The sequence below is a fragment of the Myxine glutinosa genome, chromosome 1 (genome assembly GCF_964187855.1).
Source record: "Myxine glutinosa chromosome 1, kmMyxGlut1.1, whole genome shotgun sequence".
Lineage (NCBI taxonomy): Eukaryota > Metazoa > Chordata > Myxini > Myxiniformes > Myxinidae > Myxine > Myxine glutinosa.
The window spans coordinates 339,786,287-339,796,125 of NC_136261.1; positions in this window are offsets into that span (position 1 = coordinate 339,786,287).

The following is a 9,839-nucleotide window of genomic DNA, read 5'->3' on the forward strand; positions in this document are numbered from 1 at the left end:
GATTCTAGCACGAATCAAAACAGATTTCAGCGGAAAAATCTCACACAATAGCCGCCATGAATGGCCAACGTAAAATGGGTGAAGTTGCCCGAGGCACTTGCGACGCTCTGCGCAGCACGCACTGCGCATGCGGTGCAGAACGGCGCCAAATTTGAATGTGAAAAGATCGTTTTTTATGATTTTTTTCAAAATAAAAAATAAAAAAGGTTTCGGGTCGGGTGTGTTTCGTAGGGTCGGGCGGGGACGATCACCAACTCTTTTTTTAAATCTGGCCTAATGTGACCACACATTCTTCTGGGAAGCATCCCCTGCACATGCTGGTCACGTTTAAAATTCACCTAAGTGTTTGTAAGTTCATCAATTAATAATAACGCGAATTGCGATTGACAGGTAATTGTTCATATCGAATTTAAAGAAAAAACAGATTTTCAAACCTTTATACATATCCAACGTAACATTGGAACCATCCAATGTCTGCAACATCTAACCATAACACACACTTTTGTAGCATAAAAATAACAGAAAATGTCTTTATTTAAAAAAATAAAAATAAAAATAAACAAGTGTGGTGCTGTGCATACACGACTCGATTGCCAGAGAGGTAGGCCACAACGCGTTGGTACAAACAAGAGTCTTTATTCATGCCGCACAAGGAACATTGCTGCAAATTCTCCTCTAACATACACCGCTCTAAAGGCAAAGCCTTTTTTAATCCACATGTACAACAAAAGTGTGAACTTATTTCATATCAAAATATTAACAAGAATAATGGCAACACAGCACTTATAAGGTTATATCTCTAACCACGATATATATGAAATCTATGCTCACTTCATTTCACTCAAATAATGCAGTCACCTCTGATGTGAACTGAAACTCTGCTGTGTGAAATGCGATCTTTTAAAAACACACACATCCCCACATGCACACACACACACACACACACACATACATACACACACACACACACACACACACTCCCACCCCCCTCCCCCTCCCCACACACACACCTCCACACAAACACACACACATCCCCCCACCCCATCCATTTTTTTTTTTCGTTTAATTAACGATATCTGCCACCCGTGGAAGAACATCATGCCGTGGCATGACGTCATCCGTGGAGCCTGCCGTATGTCAGCCTTAGAACGAAGTATCCCGTCGATCGAACTTGGTCAGATTTTTCATGATTGTCACCAAATTTGTTGTGGTATTTTGTTAACTCATCCGAGGCAATACGACAATCGAAATCCGATTTGAAATCGGAGCCAAATTGACGCCGTAAGATCTGCCTGCACGTGTGGATATTTTACCTGTGGAAGATTCACTTTGGAAATGCGACCCATTTAAAATGTTAGATTTTGGATAACTTCGTCATTTTAAATCGGATTTCCACCAAATAAAGGTCACCATTTCTTGCAGATACCTCTCTTTCTCCTTAAAATTGAAGACAGGATGAACTTCAGAGCGAGAAATAAGCCGAGGCGGCGGAGAGTTTTACAATGTTATTTTCCAATGGAAATGACAATATCGTGTAGTTTTACGAAAATTCATCAGAATTTGCCCAGATTTGTTGCATTCGAATGTTAACACCCTCTAGCGACTGTCAAATCCGAAGACAATTTAATTCCGAGCTACCCTCAGCTCATGAGGTGGTTATGTCACATGGCCTGGTAAGAAAAAGTGTTGCGGTTCTTCTTCTTCACACAATAACAACTTCTAGCTTCCAGACCGTACATCCAATCATCTTGAAATTTTGCACACTTGTTATTCTTCATGACTTCTACTATAGTATGAAGTGTCACGTCGATCAATAAAGCGATTCAAGAGATATCCATTTTTTAAAGATATTTTCGTTTAATTATCAATATCTGCCAAACCACGTGACCTATCGCAAATTCCAAAATGATATTATAGTAGACTGACATGCTGAACAGATGTGTGAAGTTTCCCCTCGATTGGATCAAAAATGAGGGAGGACCTAGGTTTTGAAGGTTCATGCTTAAAAACGTCATAACTCTGAAACCATGTGACACATGACGTCATGCTCGCTGACTTTTTTGTTCGTCATGGGTATGCGATTATGCCTGCAAAGTTTGGCCTCGATCTCTTCAAGCGTTTTGGAGAAAATTGGATTTTAGTTTTTTTTCACGAAAAACAATATGGCGGCCGAACCACGTGACCTGTGACGACATAATTACCATTGAAATATTCTTCAGACCGAGTCCCTCCTATGGTGAAAATTTGATCTCAAACGGTCCTATTATTGCAGAGAAAATGTTTTTTAAAGGAAATTAAAACTTAAAATGGCAATGGCACTGGGTGGCATGGCTTGTTTGGACAAAATGGTGCGTTTCTTCTTCTTTCAACAATAAAGACTTATAGCTTCGAGACCGTACAACCAATCATATTGAAATTTTGCACTCTTACTCCGCTTGAGGAGATCTCCATTGCATTAAAAATTCAAGTCGATCAATGCAGTGGTTCTAGAGTTAGAAGCTTTTTAGGATTTTCCTTCCATTATTTATTGCGGCCAAATCATGTGACTTATCAAAACGTCTCAAGTAACATTGAGACATCCCCCCATGAGGAACATTTGTGTGAAGTTTGCTCTCGATATCTTCACAAATTATGGAGGTGATACCATTTCAAGTTTATGCTTAAAAACGTCATAACTCTGAAACCATGTGACGGATGACGTCGTGCTCGAAGGCTTTTTTGTTCGTCATGGGTATGTGAATATGCATGTCAAGTTTGGGCTCGATCCGTTCAGCCGTTGCGGGGAAAAAGGGTTTTCGTGTTTTTCACGAAAAACAATATGGCGGCCGAACCATGTGACGTACGACTTCAACATTTTTTTAATTCTCAGTTTTTTTTAACTAAGCATCTGGGAAAAAAAAATCTCATTTTCTGGGGAGAAAAATTGTGTTTGACGAATTCTAACCTCTTAACGTTAGTATTTTTAATATACTCAATAAACATGTTTTTTGTTCCCATTGCAGAGTTCTTTAGAATGAGCCATTCCTCAAATTTTTCCATTGAGCTGTGATACAGAGGGGCAAAGCTGAAGGTGTTTTACAAGATGGCGCCCATGCCACGTGACCTATGATGTCATAATTAGCATTAAAAAATTATACGAGCCTAGCCGATCATTTGATGAAAATTTCCTGTCAATCCGACCAGCGGTTGCTGAGAAACTTAATTATGAAGTTTTTGGAGGTGCAAAATAGGGCGGAAGAATGATAATAAGAAAAACTCTAGCAGTAATAATAGGTTTCTCTCCATTTCATGGAGAATAAACCTAATAATGTCCCACTTCCCCCAAGGCGTTTTCCTGCAGTGATGACGTGTGTAAATAGCTTATAGTTATCATGGCATTTTCATGGGAGCAATGGCTTCTACAGGAAGTAAAAATATTATGAACCACAAACACGTATGATTTGCTTTTTAAACAGTCGCTAATGCTCTTTATAACACTAAATGAAGAAATTTGGAGGAATCCCGACATCTGTGAAGTAAGGTTTACTTACAGAACTGAGCGAAGATCTACTGTACTCTATATAACCCACAAAAGTTGAGTTAATAACATGTCCCTTTCTGCCGCTACCGTGGCATTTTTCGTTGCGAACTTTTGCAACTCGCTCCTGCTGTTTCATACGAAACTGAAAGGGAGGAAGCCTGGGTTGTGCTCATTTACCAAGCAGCTAGATAGCGCTTGCCAATCCAGCCGTTCCTTAACGGTTTTGAATTGAGTGCTTGCTCGAATGCTTAAACCACTTGGCGATCTCTTCACAAGAAACTTGGTAAATAAACACACCCAATGTTCTTGAAACCCGACCATAGATCGACTGTAATCTATATACGTACCCCAAAGAGGAATGGCCCTTCCTGCCCCTCCCGGAGTCTGCGGGTGAACTAGTTTGCTAAACACACGTTTTAAACATCTATTTATTTCTCTATCGTTATGCTTTTAATAGCGTAGATTGGAGAAAAGGGACTTAAGAATGTGTTTTATTAGGCGTCCCAAATTATACAACAATCGACAAAGTTGAAAAACAGTTGGAACCTCGAGAGTTCATAGAACACCTTACTCCCTGCAGTCTTGAGGAAATGGATATGGGAAGACTCTTTTCAACTCTTGCGTTTCTGAGCACGTTCTATGTTAGCATTGTTTGTGACCTTTGAATAACAGGTGGGATGGCAACCATACGAAGCCGATGGGTCAAACGGAAAAGTCCAGAACTGAACCTTCTGCCAATTCTTCTCTGAGAAATTGACAATTTTGGAATGATCTTTGAGAAAAATATGCACTAAACAAAGAGATCTTTTGAACGAAGTTAGCTCTGCCGTTGCATGGCTGGGCACCGCCATTTTGTCTGAATCGCACTGATGCTCCGCCCTCAGACCGAGTGCAAATTTGATTGGTCGAGGCTGTGCACAATATTTTGGCCAAGTACAGCTAAACAGAAGGTTTTTGGAAGTGCAAACAAGGCGATTTGTGTTCTACATTGTTGAAATATATAATTCAATTTAAATAAAATAAAAGTTTTTAGGCTGTAAAAAAAAAACACAACAAATCATTTAATCGGAAGTTTACCTCCAAAACAAACCACCCTCAGCTTTTACACCACCTAATTTAGCACGTTACATTAGTTATTCGTCCATATTGTTTGTGCCCTTTATTACGGCCCTAAAAACAGTCAGTTTTCCTGTTTGGAATGACTTTCTATTTTGTTTGACTGCCAGACATGCAAACAGACGGAAGCATTTGATTTACTCCTCTTTGCATTATGTGTACAGTGTAGGAGTTCGTTCGGGAGCAGCCGGGGTCACCAACGTAGGTGGCGCCATGCTCGTTGGAAGCCCCCGAAAACGTTCGGGAGCAGCCGGGGTCACCAATGTAGGAGTTGCGGATGACGAGAAAATGAGGCCATTTTTAGGTGTTCAAAGCTCCTTTATTCCAACAGAACTCATCTCGCGAACGGAACTCATACAGCTTTTATAGTGCCAAAACCCTCTTCGGAGGGCATGGCTTCAACAACCGCGCGCACGCCACGCCCACACAATCAAAAGCCCCACTGGCCCGTGCCCGTGGATTATGTTCCAATAAGGTAACCGCTACATGCGCCCCCCCAGAATGCACTCGCACGGGCAATGTCAGTTTTTGGGGGGCCTTAACCACCCGGCCGAAACGACTGATGACCCGAGGAGGGCTGTGAGCGGCTTGGCGGTGGGCAGGCCAAACGGGGACTTACCCGACGGGGGATGGCCCCGCTGTGGGGTTGAGCCAACCGAGGGGGCTGGTCAAGGCCTCGGGGGAGGCTGCTGAGGTTCCTCAAGGGCCTCGGGGGAGGCTGCTGAGGTTCCTCACGGGCCTCCCGAGGCTGCAGAGTAGGAGTTGTAGTTGCGCGAGTTGTAGTTGTAGAGTTTTCGCAAGTTGTAGTTGTAGTATGTAGTTGCGCGAAGGTGACGAGCAGCAGTGCTGCCCGGGTCACTGCGAGCGAAGGAGACGAGCAGCAGTGCCGCCAACATCTTGTACCTGCGTCCCTTTGGAGGATCCTGGTCGCAGTGGAGGAGCCGAGCGCAGTCGCGACCCAACAATACGCCGTGTCACCCGCGGAAATGTTCCGAAGGGCGAACTGGGCCTCAGCCTGCGCGAACCAAACGGCCGCCCGTCGTTCCCAAAACTCTGGCAGTTCGATCGAAACTGCGTTTGCCATGTTCGTTTGAAGCCCCCAAATCCGTTCGGGAGCAGCCGGGGTCACCAGTGACGGAGTTCGTTCGGAAGCAGCCGGGGTCACCAATGTAGGTGTCGCCATGCTCGTTGGAAGCCCCCGAAAACGTTTGGGAGCAGCCGGGGTCACCAATGTAGGAGTTGCGGATGACGAGAAGACGAGGCCATTTTTAAGTGTTCAAAGCTCCTACAGTCACGTGAAAAAGTAAGTACACCCCATGTAAAGTTTTGCCCTTTTCAACATATTTCAACATACAGCTATTGATCTTCATTTCAACAATATTGATAGATAAAGGTGATATAATATAACAAATATCATGAAACATTTACATTTTGTAGTCCATTGTATAATTTAAATAAACATAAATGCAAATTTCGCATGTCGAAAAAGTAAGTACACCCTTGGCTCTAATAGGTGGTATTGCCCCCTTTGGCAGAAACAACCTCAAGTAGGCGTTTCTTATAACTGTCTACCAGTCTCTGACAAAGATCAAAATCAAATACTTTAGATCAAAGAAGATAAAATAGCTGTATGTTGAAATATGTTGAAAAAGTCAAAACTTTAGATTGGGTGTACTTATTTTTTCACGTGACTGTATATTCCAACAGAACCCCTCTCGCGAACGGAACTCATACAGCTTTTATAGCGCCAAAACCCTCTTCGGAGGGCGTGGCTTCAACAACCGCGCACACGTCACGCCCACACAATCAAAAGCCCCACTGGCCCGTGCCCGTGGATTATGTCCCAATAATGTAACCGCTACAACAGGATAAATAGTTTAATGTTCATAAAATGTATCGATTAGGATTAGTGTATTAGCAACAAGGTCCCTACATCTTCTCTCCCTCTCCTCCTCTGAACTCCCGCCCTTATTATTATATCTGCACCAGTTTTGACGTTTTAACGTCCTCGAGTCCTGAAACGTCATAAATCGATGCCCTCTTCGCTAATCTAACAGTTTTAAGTAAAACATTCAACAGTTACAGAACACTTACAAACAAGCCTCAAAGTTTCTTAAGGGGAATGACACTATGATATCAGCATTTACTCCTTCGATTCTTCGTCTGTATTATTACCTCTGCCACCGAAAGTGGACGGAGGTTATGTTTTCACCCCTGTCTGTCTGTTTGTTACTTGCCGGAAAAGATTCCGGCAAGTATATTGGTTGGTTTGTCTGTCTGTTTGTCTGTCTGTCTGTTTGTGTGCAGTACTACGTCTACATCGTTGCACATAGAATCGCCATACTTTACACACATATTTGTTTTGACCTGGAATAGACTGTGCCCAATTTTTAACTCTCTCAGCCCAAGGCCTCCATTATGACGTCATAATTCGATAATTCGACAAGTACAAAACTTCATCCAATCAAGATGCAATTTATTGAGCGCCATGTCGGCATAAACTGGTGGAGAAAAAAAAATATGATGACGTCATCGGTCACGTGGTTCGGCCGCCATCTTGGAAAAAACGAAAAAAATTGCACCTCTATATCTCCGAAAGTGCTGAATAGAAAAAATTGAGACATGGCTCATTGTAAAGAACTCTCCAAGGGGAATAAAATATGTTAATTATGATGTCATAGGTGCCTCCATTATGACGTCATAATTCGACAAGTACAAAACTTCATCCAATCAATGCAATTTCTTGAGCGCCATGTCGGCATAAACTGGTGGAGAAAAAATAATGATGATGTCATCGGTCACGTGATTCGGCTGCCATATTTGTCTAAAATGGCCGATAAAAAAAGTACATTCCGGCAAGTCCTGGGTCTCTGACCGATTTTTCATGCTTGTTTGTCTGTTTGTTTGTGAACAATATATCTCAAAAAGTTGTCGACGGATTCTGACGAAATTTGGCAGAGATGTAGCATATGTGACAAGGACGAAATGATTAGATTTTGGTGAAGATCCCGCTACTAGAATTTTTAAAGTGATTCTTTACAAATGGGAGATCTGGCCAAAAACGATACATAGCAGGATATCTGAAAAAGTGATGGACGCATTTGGACGAAACTTGGTGGACCGGTTGTGTGTGTGACAAGGAAGAATCGATTCAATATTGGTAAAGATCCAGATCTAGCTACTATAATTTTTTAAGTGATTCTTCACCATTGGAAGATAGGGTTAAAACTGATACATAGCAGGATATCTCAAAAAGTTGTGGACACTTTGGATGAAACTCTGTGGACAGGTTGGGTATTTGATAAGAACGAATCGATTTGATTCTGGTGAAGATCTGAACATGGATTCGGATTCGAGAATTATTTAATTTATAAGTGATTCCTCACCATTGAATGATCGGGCTAAAACCGACATATAGCACGATATCTCAGAAAGTTAATGACGGATTTTGAGGAAACATGGTGGACGAGTTGGATATGTGACAAGAACAAGCTGATTATATTTTGGTTCAGGTCCGAATCCAGATCCGGCCGATCAGTGGGATACAAAACATAAACTGTTCAGCCTGGCGAGGTATGCTCTCTACTGAGTGCTGTTCTAGTTTGGAAATGTACTTACTCTTCAGAATAAATTAAGCAACAATACGAGGCTTGTTTTGTTTTTCTGGTTCATTCAAACAGATACAAAATCTGCTTGGAGAGGAGTCTATAAATAGATATGACATAGCCAAACCCGAAGTTATTATGCAAAAATAACATGGGTGTGTGAAATGTGTGCAAATTGGCAGAAATTAACGTGTTTAATAACTTGTGTGACAAACTGATGACAACACAAGTTTATATGCGTCTTGTCACCGACCAAAATCAGACGGTCCAGGTCTTAGTTTGGGATGTTGTGCCATTCTACGACCAGAGCCACTCTATCACATCCATTACTTAAGTCTGGGCAGGATGTCGCCATCTCTGTGAAAGAACATGGCGTCAGTGATTAACCCGCCAGTTATGTGCACAATGGCACTGTTTGAGGAATGCAGAGCAATGGTTTATTGGACCTTTTACCACTGGTATGAAACCTATTTTGAACTTCCTGGGTCAGCATTTGATGGTTCATTGATCTTTGCTGGTCATTCCAGAGAGAATCATGCTCTTGAAAAGCAATTCCTTATTGCAAGGGTGACAAGATATGTATCATGAGGTGTGATGTGAACCAGGTACGTCTGGTGCCTTGTCGGTGCCATAGAAATAACTGATGAACATTGTACTGGGAAGCATTCCCCCTTCAACACAAAGAAACTCATTTTGGTGCAATGACTGCCATTCTTAAACCCTTAGATCACATGGGTGCTTAATTTATAGAGTGTAATCATGGGTCGTGTGCAGGCATGTCTTGAGATTATTTGGGACAAGTGAATTCCACACCAAGAATCAGTCTTATCCAAAGGCTGTTTGGAAACGACAGTATGTGAGAAGCAATGAAACCGTAGATCAGTCGTAAATTGTTGCCCCTTGCAAGATGCCAACGAAACAACTAATGTACTGTACAAAAATATGCATTTGCCATCGTCCTATTGAATGAATAATGAAGCTACCTTGCCATATTTCTTTATTTGAAATGAAAGAAAGATGACTATTTAGAGGAGTGAGGCTCATGGAAGAAAGAGCAAGGTATAACTGACTGACCGATGAGATCAAGAAAACAAGGGGGGGGAGGAAACTGAAACAAGGGTTGAATTAGGAAAGGGGGAAAGGTAATAAAGATCATGGGACATAATTGGGAATGACAAGAGGTGGTGATGCACTGCTTACTTGACGAGTGACAGAAGAGTCCATAAAGCAAGAAATTAGACTTGAAGTGTGCAGTCAGATGATGTTGGAAGTTTAAACAGGAGGGAGTGAATGGCAGAATGCACATGCATCCTGAAGTAGACAGGAAGGGTCGACAGAGAGAGACAGAGACAGAAAGAGAGATAGAGAGAAATATTGGAGAATAAGAAAAGAAGAGTAGAACACCTATGGTGATGTGATGAAACTATGGCCCAATTGAAAGTTAGTTCATACCACAATCACAGCATCAATGTTTCATTACATTTCCACGTGCATGGTCAGTGCGAGAAGCATGACCACGTCCTCCGCAAACGCTACAATGATAGATTGGTGACACATTCCAGAGGCAGGTCATTGTATAAACTATTTATACCAAGAGC